Source organism: Magnolia sinica, chromosome 5 (assembly GCF_029962835.1).
Source record: "Magnolia sinica isolate HGM2019 chromosome 5, MsV1, whole genome shotgun sequence".
NCBI classification, from domain to species: domain Eukaryota; kingdom Viridiplantae; phylum Streptophyta; class Magnoliopsida; order Magnoliales; family Magnoliaceae; genus Magnolia; species Magnolia sinica.
In genome coordinates, this window is record NC_080577.1 from 65,022,480 (window position 1) to 65,035,000 (window position 12,521).

The window sequence follows — 12,521 nt, forward strand, 5'->3', positions numbered from 1 at the left end:
CCAAAGAATGTGATCCAATAGTTGAGATAAGGCTTAGAGGGTGGAGATGTGAGGTATAAAGGTGGGCCACACCAAGCTCTCTCAGGGAGATAGCTTGGATGTGGGTTGCTTGGGAGAAATGAAAGAGAGAAGAGAGATGAGAGATGTGAGTGATGGGTGAGTGAGTGATGGGGGTACTTGTGTAAGAGAGATAGTTGACCTTGGGGATGGGTAGTTATAGTTAGGGATGGGTGTGAGTTATGGGAGTGATGTGTACTTGATTGATATGATTGATGGAATTGATGTGATGGATTCTCTTGGGATTAGTAATGTGCGACGTTTTCCTCGAATTGAACGCGAGCCCACATCTCTTGGCCCAAGTATCGCCTCAGCGCACGAGACGCAGTATTGGAACAGCGGCGACGACGCAGTCGCAAGGATATAAGTCTCGGGTCAAGCTGACTCTTTAATATGGGATACGATTCAAGGTTGCGCGCAAATACCAAAAATATATCGCGGGTCACCGGAATTCGACCGGAAGGACCGCGGAAGCCTACAAAACGGTACGGGCTAGGATAGAGCCTTACACAACCTCTCAAGACTTGAATTTTGATGTTGCTTTACATTTTCATACTATGATTTGTTTAAAGTGCTATCTTTCCTTTATTCATTTAAATTCCACTGTTAAAGATTTAATTTGGCTAGTCCTATTAACCCTCCTCTAGGACATATAGCTTGGCCTTTTCAGTTACACACCACATTTTCTAGAGAGAAAGGTGTGTTGTGCCACCTTTTCTGTAACGCCCTGAAATTCGGGGGTCGAGCATAACTCAGCTTCCGAGTTCTAAAACATCACTTATGCAACATATGCAATGATGGATGTATGTTGTCTGTATGAGTGCATAAAACATGAATAGATTAAGTCAAACTGCAACATAATTCAGGGAGAAGTGAAAGTCACAAGCGGAAGACTTAAAGAAGTATAGATATCAGTATATGTCCCTGAGATATGCATACTTTGCCAGGTTATAATTACATTCATGTGTGTCTCAAAATACAAGTATCAAATGAAATAAACCATTACAAAATAAACCCTGTATCCCCATAGATCAGGACACGGTTCACATGAACCCACCTGAAAACTACATAAAAGAAAAACGCGTCCTCATCATTCTCATACTCCTCTGCCTCAGGGGTCGCGTCATCATCTGTATCTAAGACAGAGTCTGGTTGGTGTTGAAACACTATCCCAGAATGTGGGAGTGAGTGATCAGCTCACTGGAACTATACAGTAAAAGTTAACATGATATCAAATCAATCAAGCAGTAATGATAAGGCAATACAATCAAACACGTCCTAAGTACTCTTATTAATGCAAGGATGTATGAAGAAATAATGCATACCGTCGCCTGCACTCCCTCAACATCTTCATTTTACGGTACGCATAACAACCTCCCACAGTGCCCAACAACGCCAACGCACATGCAATGCGGTGCATGAACATGATTACCAAGTTGTTATTAGTCCTTTTCATACAGCAGGATTGGGAAGCTAAAGTACCTTCCTCATATCAATTCTCAAACGGTGATCCATTCTAGGGTCGTCAGTCCTAGACAATCTCATACGATCATATGGTTCTAGGTCGCTGCAAAGGGCTCTTCACTAATCAATGCATGCCTATCATACCTTAGTCCTACCCTAAGGCTCGTCGCCTTAATGCAGTATCAAGGTATGCTCAAGGTCACTACAAAGGGCTCGTCACCAATCAATGTAGGCCGACAACGCGAATGTAGTGTCCCATACCATCATAATCGGCTCACGATTCTGGTGTGCTCACTGGTCACTACGGGGAGACTCGTCACCCCAGTGTAGGCCGACAGCTTGACCATTGTGTCCCATACCACCATACTCGGCTCATGAGTCTTAGCGGATCAAGGTACAATGGTTAACGGGATTGCATTGGTAAGTTTGGTACCCTAGATTCAAACAATAGCGTCCATACATGGTGTACATCTACCGGGACAATCGGGTTACTTGACGAACTCGACTAGCACGAGCGCACGTTGAGTTAAATGACATAGAGTGCGTAAACACTTCGTGTGGCCAAACCACTGCCGACAACCCTAATACGACTCGGGTTCATCAAACACGTCCTACGTGGCAAAAATAACCTTGGCCACGAACTCAAGGTTTATTACCAATTCCCTGGACTATTTCATAGTCCCAAACACATTCAAGTATAACAGATATTCATACCAGCAATTCAGAACAGTAACAGATCAACAATTTCTATCATACAGCATGTGAGCATTTGATGGATATTAACTTAACATGGATTTACACATAACTAGTGCTTGAATTTAAACAAAAAAGAATGTAAATTGCATGTAGGAAATCATACACACCGATAAGATAGTTGAGAATCTCTTCTCAACGCCCGTAAATAGGATAATATAATACACACTTGATCATTCAGACATTTCCACAAACACTTAGACTACATATTCCAACATACATGGCGTATGTTGGTGATAACATACATTTGAACAATTCCTTTTGCCAAGGAGTTGATACATATACAACTAACACAAATACACGACAAATAATTATGGCAAACACATGTTCGTATTTCATACGTATACGATACTTTCTACATATACATAGAATACACAAATGTAACGACCTTGGAATTTTTGTGCTTATCTTTCCTTAAGTAGTTGTTTTGGGGTAATTAGCGCTTTACTCGATTGCTTGTGAAATTCGCATCAATCACTTTAAATTGTATCTGCATGGCTCTAATCGTGTAGATTAGTGAGCGCCACGTTACTCTGAAATCTGGGATCCATCGCTAAATCCAGTTGTTCTGGGGAATTTTTGGAAGATCTGGATCGGACCTGGACCGCGCGTCGAAAGTCCGATAGCGATGATCTTAGGCTGTTGCGGTCACCGAGTTGGGCTTGATCTTCACCTCGAAAATCAAGTCGATCTGATGTTCTGGGTCGATTTGATTGAGCTCGGAGTGAAGAGTGTGAGAATGGTTGGAATTTATTAAGCTTTATTGAAATCTGAGTCGTGTCGCTTGCGCGACGATTTTAAGCTATCTGACCGTTGGATTCTGACCCAATTTCACCCTCTGATCAGGATAGTTGGCCCAGGCATATCCTAGTGCTTGTGGACCTGATCGAGTTTTCGTGACCGTTGAATTGAGTGTGGTCCGCCACGGCTGATCTGAAGAGCCGGTCGGTACGAAAACTCAGCCTGACCTAGATCCATGGTCAATGAGCTTAAGTCCGACCTTTCGTGGTTATAGGCCCACCAGAAGTGCTTCGTTGGATCGAGAAGGGCATGCTTTGGTTATAACCTAAGTATACCTTGACCCTGGGGTTATTTCCATCATTTTAAGGCCTATATATAGTCCTTTAACCCTAGCTCTCATTTCCATACGAATTTTCTCTAACCCTAGCTTGGAAAGAGAGTGGAAAAGAGAGAGTTAGTGAGAGAGATTGGTTGGTGATTCATCTTGATTCTTCCTTGTTCTTCTTCACCTTTGAACCTTTACTTTGAATCGTTCCTCTGACGATTCTGAGTTCTTTTGGAGTAAGTTAACCTAACCCTAACCTGTGTGTTAGAGCTTAGATTAGACTTGGTGTTGTTGTATCTCATTTCTATCCTTATTTTAGGGTATTCTAGCGCCGTTGACGAAGACAACTCGTCTAAATCAGCTCGGCGGTTCTTTCTTCGCTTAAGGTGCGGACTTTAAGTGTATAGGTTATGGTTTTCAAGGCTTTCAATCCCAGTTAGTGGTTTATTCTTGTTATGGATGAGATTTCACATGTCAAATGTTATGTTTACATTGCTTTCCTGATATGCATGTGCTATATTGAGATTTGTGTATTCTAAGTGTATTTATAAAGTACCGTATACGTATAAAATACGCACTTATGTTTGCCATGATTATTTGTCATGTATGTATGCTAGATGCATGTATGACAACTCCTTGGTAAAAGGAATTGTCTAAGTGCATGTATTCCAACATACGCTATGTATGTTGTTCCTTGTATGCTAAGTGTTTGTAGAAATGCATGAATGATCTAAGTGTAACTTATTACACTTATTGCGAGCGTTGAGAAGTGATTCTCAATACTCCTATGGATGCGCATGTTTTCCTTTATGCAGTTATCTTTCAAGTTCTTTAAATTCAAGCATCTCTTATGCTTACATTTATGTTAAGTTGATATTCTTCAGATGAGTATGTACCATGATTTGAGTTGTTGATCCATTACTGTTTTACATTCCATATGAATATCTGTAGTAGTGTAGGATGTTTGGGACTATGCCTTAGTCCAGGAGATCGGAAATTGACCCTATATTCGTGGTTGAGATTGCTTTCGCCACGTAGGACGTATTAGACGAACCCGAGCCGTATTAGAGTTGGCGGCAGTGGTTTGGCCACGCGGAGTGTTTGCGCACTCTATGTCGTTCAACTCAACGTGCGCTCGTGCTAGTCGAGTTCGTCAAATAACCCGATTGTCCGATGTATGTTAACCATGTATGGACGCTACTGCTTGAATCTAGGGTACCGAACTTACCAGTGAAATCCTAATAACCATGGTACTTGATCCGCCAAGACTCATGAGCCGGACATGGTGGTATGGGACACCGTGGTCGAGCTGTCGGCCTACGCTGGGGTGACGAGCCTCCCCGTAGTGACCAATGAGCAACTAAACTCGTGAGCCGATTATGGTGGTATGGGACACTATATTCGTGCTGTCGGCCTACATTGATTGGTGACGAGCCCTTTGTAGTGACCTCGAGCATACCTGGATACCGCAAGAAGGTGACGAGCCGATCTGTGGTAGTAAGGGCATGAAAGGCGTGCATTGATTGGTGACGAGCCCTTTGCTACGACCTCAACTATATGATCGTATGAGATATCTAGGATTGACGACCCTAGTATGGATCATTGTTTGGATAGTGACATGAGGAAGGTATCTTAGCTTCCCAATCCTGTTGTGTGAAATGGACTAATAACAACTTGGTAATCATATTCATGCACCGCATTTGCATGTGCTTTGTAGATGTGGCGCACTTTGAGGCGATGTCATGCGTAACGTAAGATGAAGACGCTGAGGGTGTACGCGTGAGGGCACGCATCATATTGCATTCATACTTGCATTAACAAGAGTACTTAGGATTTAATTACTTATCCTGCTTTATCATTACTGTTTGATTGAACTGTTAACATGTTAACCGGCCTTATTGTTCCACCGAGTTGATCACTCACTCCCACGTTTAGGGGCGGTGTTACACACCCACCGAGACTGCCTTAGGCCCCGATGTTGCGAGATGTGGATGCGACGTCCCGAGGCAGAGCGGAGCCGGATGACGACGAGGCTGCCTTCTCCTATATGCGGTCGGACGGGTTCTAGCGAGCCTCGGTCTGATGCGCGGGATTCCTGGGATATTTTTGGGGACTGAAATGATGTAATTTGATACTTATAATTTTGTTAAATAACACTTTTACACGATCTGGTTGTATATGTAATTCAGGGATTTACACTTGTACACATTTTACTATAAGTCTTCCGCTTGCTTTATTCACTTGTCCCTGAAGCATATCTGTGTTTTGGCTTAATCTATTCCATGTTTTATGCACTAATACAGTCAACATACATTCATCATTAAATATGTTGCATAAGTGATGTTTTGGAACTCGGGAGCTGAGTTATGCTCGACCCCCGAATTTCAGGGCGTTACAAGTTGGTATCAGAGCTTGATCTGGATTAAACCGGACCTGGGTTATGATCACACACCGCACGTTGTCGCCACTATAGTGTATTTGGGTGCGGGTCTATCATCATAGTGTGTTTGTGCTCCGTAGTTTCTATCGGCGAAAGTTTCTTGAAAACCTTTGCCGAGATCGAGTCTGTACTCTTACCTAATCACACACAGCGACCCGAAACCTTTCCTAGACCCTCTATTAATGAGTGTAGACGGTCAATCTTCCCTTTTTCCATCTTAAACCTTCCAGAAATCGCTGTTTGAATCAGATTTCTGTCAGAATGACCCGATAGGCCTCAAACTACGCAAGGGGCCATTTGGGGCATTTCCAGTGGGGCCCAGGGGGGGAACCACATGTTTTGGACCAAGGGGGACCAGGAGGGCCTCGCCAAATCGGCGAGGCATCGCCGATATGTCCAGAGACCGGCGATGCCATCGCCGGTTCGGCGAGGGATCGCCGGTCGCCGGGCCAGGCGGGCCGGGCCGACGCGGGCCGATCGTCCCTAGGCTTAATGTGGCCCACCCCTCCACGGTTTTCATTTTAAAACCCTTCCTTTCATCTATTTCCTTCACAAAACCCACTCCCAAGCTTTCCTTTTCTTCCAAAACCTCTCCAAACTCCTTCAAATCTCTCCCAAATCTTCATCTTCCTTCCATTTTCGTGCAAACCCATCACCCCATTTTTAAATCTTCCATTCCATTGCTGATTTCTTCTTTTTCCCTTCTCATTTGAGCCCTTTCATTCCCTATTTGGCTAATAGTTGTGTGGAAGCTTCACCATCTTCCTATTTCTCTCTTTCTCTCATTTCTCATGGCCCTCTTTGAGATTGTGACGGCCATCTTTTCCATTTCTTCCCTTCTTTCCTTGATGGGGAAGAAGAGAGCGCCCGTGGATGAAGCCGGGCCGAGCCGCCCAACCCGTGCACGGAGGCCGAGAGGTGCCGCCGCTAGCACGTCCGCCACGCGCGAGTTCCAGACGAAGCGGGACCTCGATCCTCGAGCTCCTGTCAGTAGGACCTTGTTGGCGGAATTGTCGCATGGAGTCTATGAGGGGCGTAGAGTCCTTTTTGAGGCTCATGTTGATCTGCGGCTCTTTGGTGAGTTCTTCTTGTTGGAGCGCCTAGAGGGGGCTGGTTGGGGTCCCTTGTTCGAAGGCGAGTATCGCGCGAATACTAGCATTGTTCGGGCCTTCTATGCCAACATTCTGGAGCCTTCGCTGGATCCTCTGCAGTTCAAGATTCCCTGTGGTAGCGGTCGAGTTGGAATTGTCAATGTTGCTTTGATATCCCGACTCTTGAAGGTGCCACGTGGGGAAGTGCATGCCAGCGAGAAGAATGTGGACAGTGTGCGCGAGAAGGATCGTCGCACCCGATTCTTGTGTGGTCGTCTGGTTGAATGGCAGCCGAATAGGAGTCTTCTGGCTTCTTTCATGACGGACGACTTCCGTTTGCTTCACCACATCTTTACGTTCAATGTATATCCAAGGTGGAGCAACCGCAGCGAGTGTACGCGCCTGATGGTAGATTTTCTATATCAGGTGGGGCAGGATGCGAAGTTGTGTGTGCCGACGTACGTCCTGCGTCAGATTATTCTCATCGCTCATTCGAGTAGACGGACCGAGTCTCTTCCCTTTGGCCGCCTTATTTGCAAGATCGCACATGAGTTCGGCTATAGGCTTGGAGCTGAGAAGCCGGTCCCTGTTCGCCATATCAACTTGAGGACCCTTAAGCTGATGGAGGTTGGTTCTGGTCGGCTTGCCTCAGAGGGTGAGGCCGGGTCTGAGAGTGGTGATGATGAGAGTTATGCTGAAGGCGGTGCGGAGTCTGGGGAAGAAGCAGAGCAAGATGAGGAAGAGATTGAGGCACAGGATTCGAGTGATAGCTCTCCTCCTGTGGTGCCAGAGCTGGGTGCAGAACAGATTGCCAGAGATGCCCGTCTTACACGGCTTGAAGAAGGGCAAGCTGCTTTACGCCAGGAGATGGTGGATCTTCGAGTCTTTGTTAAGCATAAGTTTAAGAAGATGTCTCAGACTTTGAAATCTATCCTGTGTTGCTTGCAGGATAAGGGTGCTCCGCCTCTATCTCCTGATTCCGACGAGTAGCATCGTCGTGGCCGTCTTTGCTTTGTTGTGTTTTTCTTTCTGTGTGTAGCCGTTGTTGGCTTGTAGTTGGAGTTGTTGTAGGGTGGTAGCTGTTAGTGGTTGTAGTTGTTGTGGTTGTTTGAAGTGTTAGATGTTGTTGTTTTCATGCTTTCCTAGTCGTAATTCATGTATTGCTGCACTACTTGTATTGCGACGATTTTGGTTAATGGAATGCATGTTGTTTGTTTTTGGAGTTGTGCTGTGTTGTTGTTGTGTGGATGGATTATGTGACTTAGAATCTGACAGGTTGCATCCTTTGATTTAATGTAGGGATGCCTCCTAAGGGTTCGAAGACTTCGGCCCGTCTCTCTCTGATTGAGTCGCTTGCTGGGGTTCCTCCCTTGAGCGATAGCTAGACGGATCCACACTCGGGCTCTGAAGTCTGGTGTTGGGTCGACACCTATGGCTCCTCCAGTCCACACCTCGTTCCCGAGCCGAGCCATGCACCTTCTTCCGCTTCACCTGTTGATAGGTTTGAGCGAGATGATGTTGTTGATGCAAGAGCAGCAGTTCAAAGCAGTGCTCGGCAGCAGCAGCAGCAGCAGGAGTTCCTCTCCTCCATGGCTGGCATCTTTGCTCAGTCAGTAGGGGCGACTCCACCTGTTTCACCTATGCCTCCATCTAGGAGTGCCAGTGCCAGTGTTAGTGTCAGCGGCACATTCGAGCGATTTCAGCGCTTGCGACCTCCTACTTTTGCGGGTTCTCATAGACCCGAGGAGGCCGAGTATTGGATTGACCGCATCTCTAAGATGCTGAGGCCGTTGCACTGCTCTGAGGTCGAGCAGGTTGAGCTTGCCACCTTCATGTTTGAGAAGGAGGCCAGTTTGTGGTGGGACAGTGTGCTTCGCACTGTTGAGGAGGACTTCGTGTGGTCGTGGCAGGCGTTTGAGGCGCACTTCCACGAGAAGTATTTCTCGGTGACGTACCGACATGAGAAGGAGAGTGAGTTCCTTCGCCTCCACCAGGGAGGGTTGTCGGTTACGGAGTATGAGAACTGGTTTACTGAGTTGGGGCGGTATGTTCCTTTGATCCTGGGTGATCAGCCGATGAGGATGCAGCGTTTTTCTGAGGGGCTGCGACCTGAGATCCGTTCGAAGATTTGCTGTGCCAGCATTTCTTCATATGCGGAGCTAGTGAGCATGTCCTTGCGAGCAGAGCAGGACGGAGATAGAGCGTCCCGCATGCGAGCACCGATGCCTCCTAGGCCGCGACCGGATTTCCAGGGTGCACCTTTCCTCGGCAAGAGGCCGCGTGTTGATTCTCCTCCGAGGCGTTCAGCGCCGCCCGCTCAGCAAATGAGAGCTGATCTGAGATGTTCTTATTGTGGGAAGGTGGGGCACTTGGACCGTTTCTGCTTCTCCCGTATGCGAGCTGGTGGTTTTACTCCACCGCAGAGGGTTAGCCGTCCGATGCCTCAGGTGATTTCTCCTCCTCCTCTTCGATCAGCGCCAGCTCATCCATCCTTCAGACCTGCAGTTCCTGGTTTCAGGCCACCTCAACGGCCCATGGTTCCTCCGCCGAATCGTCAGCAGCAGGCTCGTGTTCATGCGCTTTCAGCTGAAGCGCCTATGTCTGACTTGGTGCCGAGGTCCTTTAAGGTGACAGCGCATATGGAAGGTATTCCCGTTTCTGTGCTAGTGGATACAGGGTCCACTACTTCTCTTATTTCTTATGCGGCAGTTAGGCGTTTGGGTTTGAGATCTGTTCCTATGCAAGGAGTGACGCTTACTACCGTTACGGGGATGTCCTCTGCCTTGGGCAAGCGTTGTATGGATTGTTTGGTCGATCTGGGAAGTGGATCGATCCGTGTTGATTTGCTAGTCGCACCGCTTTATCACTACGATGTTATTATGGGTATGGATTGGCCTACGAGGATGCAAGCTGAGATTGATTGTGAAGCGAGATCAGTGACGATCCATGGACCTGAGGGCGAGATTGTTACTTTCCCAGTTCAGGTCAGTTACCCTATTCGTATTGATTTTTATTCTTCTCTGTTGGAGAGTTCGGCCGAATCGGCGTTGGTTAGTACGCCGGTTCAGGAGTTTGAAGATGTGTTTGAGTCGATTCCTGGATTACCTCCTCGGCGTGAGATTGATTTTGCTATCGATCTTATGCAGTGCGGCGCCCATTTCTTTACCCACCTATCGGATGCCTCCGAGTGAAATGGAGGAGTTGAGGAAGCAGATAGATGGTTTGCTAGAATTGGGTTTTATTCGGCCCAGTGTGTCTCCTTGGGGAGCACTGTCTCTGGTTGTGAAGAAGAAGGATGGTTCCTTGCGATTGTGTATTGATTATCGCAGTTGAACTTCTGGTAATCGTGAAGAATAAGTACCCTTTGCCCGGGATTGATGATCTGATTTGATCGGTTGAAGGGGGCACGGTACTTCTCGAAGGTTGATCTGCATTCAGGGTCATCAATTGCGCGTCAAGGATGGAGACGTGCAGAAGACCGCTTTTAGGACCAGCTTCGGTCATTATGAGTTCCTTGTGATGTCGTTCGGTCTGACGAACGCACCGGCCGTGTTCATGGATCTGATGAACAGGGTGTTTTGGCCTTTCCTGTTTCGATTTGTTATTGTCTTCATCGATGACATTTTGATTTATTCGACGAGCCGGGCAAAGCACGAGGAGCACTTAAGAGCGGTTTTGGGTACTCTCAGGGAGCATCAGCTTTTCGCACAGTTCAAGAAGTGTGATTTCTGGAAAGAGGAAGTCAAGTTCCTGGGACATGTGGTGTCCAAGGACGGGATAGCCGTCGACCTTGCCAAGGTAGCTGCAGTGCAGGACTGGACCTGGTTCGGTTATCGAGGTGAGGAGCTTTCTTGGCCTTGCAGCTACTATCGACGCTTTATTCAGACTTCTCGAAGATTGCCGACCGTTGTCGCGGTGACACGGAAGGATTTGAAGTTTGCTTGGAGTGAGCAGGGAGTTAGCTTTTCAGAGCCGAAGGACAAGTTGACGTCCGCCTGTGCTAGTATTGCCGAGCAAGGGGTTAAGTATACTATATATACCGACGCCTCTCGCGTTGGTCCTGGGTTGTGTCCTTATGCGGAAGGACAGGTGATTGCTTATGCTTCGCGTCGATTAAGGAAACACGAAGAGAATTACCCTACGCACGACCTGGAATTGGCATCATCTTCGCATTAAAGCTTTGGAGACATTACCTCTATGGTGAGGAGTTTGAGCTCTTTTGCGACCACAAGAGCCTTAAGTATATTTTCAGGCAGCGTGATTTGAATATGAGCAGCGCAGATGGATGGAAACATTGAAGGACTTCAAGTTCGATGTTTCTTACCATCCTGGTAAGGCGAACCTTGTGGCGGATGCGTTGAGTCGCAAGAAGGCTTTGGAGTTTGCGGCTCCGATGATAGCAGAGTGGGAGATGTTGGAGTTCGTGCGCGATTTTGAGCGAAGCTTACGGTGGTTGAGCCGTATGAGGTTATCGTACACATTCGTGTACGGCCGTTATCGACGAGAGGATCATTGCGGCTCAGGCAGATGATGAGCTTTTAATGAAGATGAGGCGGCGGGTTGGTACAGATGAGAGCTCCGACCGGAGTGTTAGTTCCGATGGGGGCCTACGTTTTCGTGGCGGTTATGTGTTCCTAATCCATGACTTGAGACGTGAGGTTCTCGAGTTAGCCCATAGTTCTAAGCTTGCGATGCATCCAGTAGCACGAAGATGTATCAGGATATGAGGAGATCATATTGGTGGGATAATATGAAGGTCCAGATTGCTGAATTTGTTTCTCGTTGTCTCACGTGCCAGCAGGTCAAGGCAGAGCATCGCGACCCCCTGGGTTGTTGCAGCCCATGCCCATAGCTGAATGGAAGTGGGATTTCATCTCTATGGATTTTATTTCTGGGTTGCCGAGGACGAGAAAGGGAGTTGACTCTATTTGGGTGATCGTCGATCGATTAACGAAGTCGGCACATTTCTTACCGATCCGAGTCACTTACTCTGCAGACGAGTTGGCTAGGTTGTATATCAAGGAGATAGTGCGTCTGCATGGAGTTCCCCTGGAGATTGTGTCTGATAGAGACACGCGTTTTACATCTATCTTCTGGACTCGTATCCAGGAAGCAATGGGTGTGAAACTGAAGTTCAGCACCGCGTTTCATCCGCAAACAGATGGGCAGACGGAGCGTGTGAATCAAGTCCTGGAGGATATGTTGCGAGCTTGTGTTTTGGATTTCAAAGACAGTTGGGATGATTGTCTTCAGTATGCAGAGTTCGCGTATAATAATAGTTTCCAGGCGAGTATCGGTATGGCTCCCTACGAGGCGTTGTATGGTCGTCCGTGCAGAGCACCACATTGTTGGGCAGAAATTGGTGAGCGTAGTTTGCTTGGCCCAGAGTTGGTGCAGGTGACTTCAGAGAAGGTTGACATCATTCGACGTCGACTTTTGACAGCGCAGAGTAGGCAGAAGAGTTATGCGGATACGAGGCGTCGACCGCTTGAGTTTGTAGTGGGAGACCATGTTTTTCTGAAGGTCTCTCCTATGAAAGGAGTTTTGCGGTTCGGTAAGAAGGGGAAGCTGACGCCGAGATTTATTGGTCCATTTCAAGTTCTGGATCGAGTGGGAGCGGTAGCATACCGCCTTGCTTTGCCCACACCTC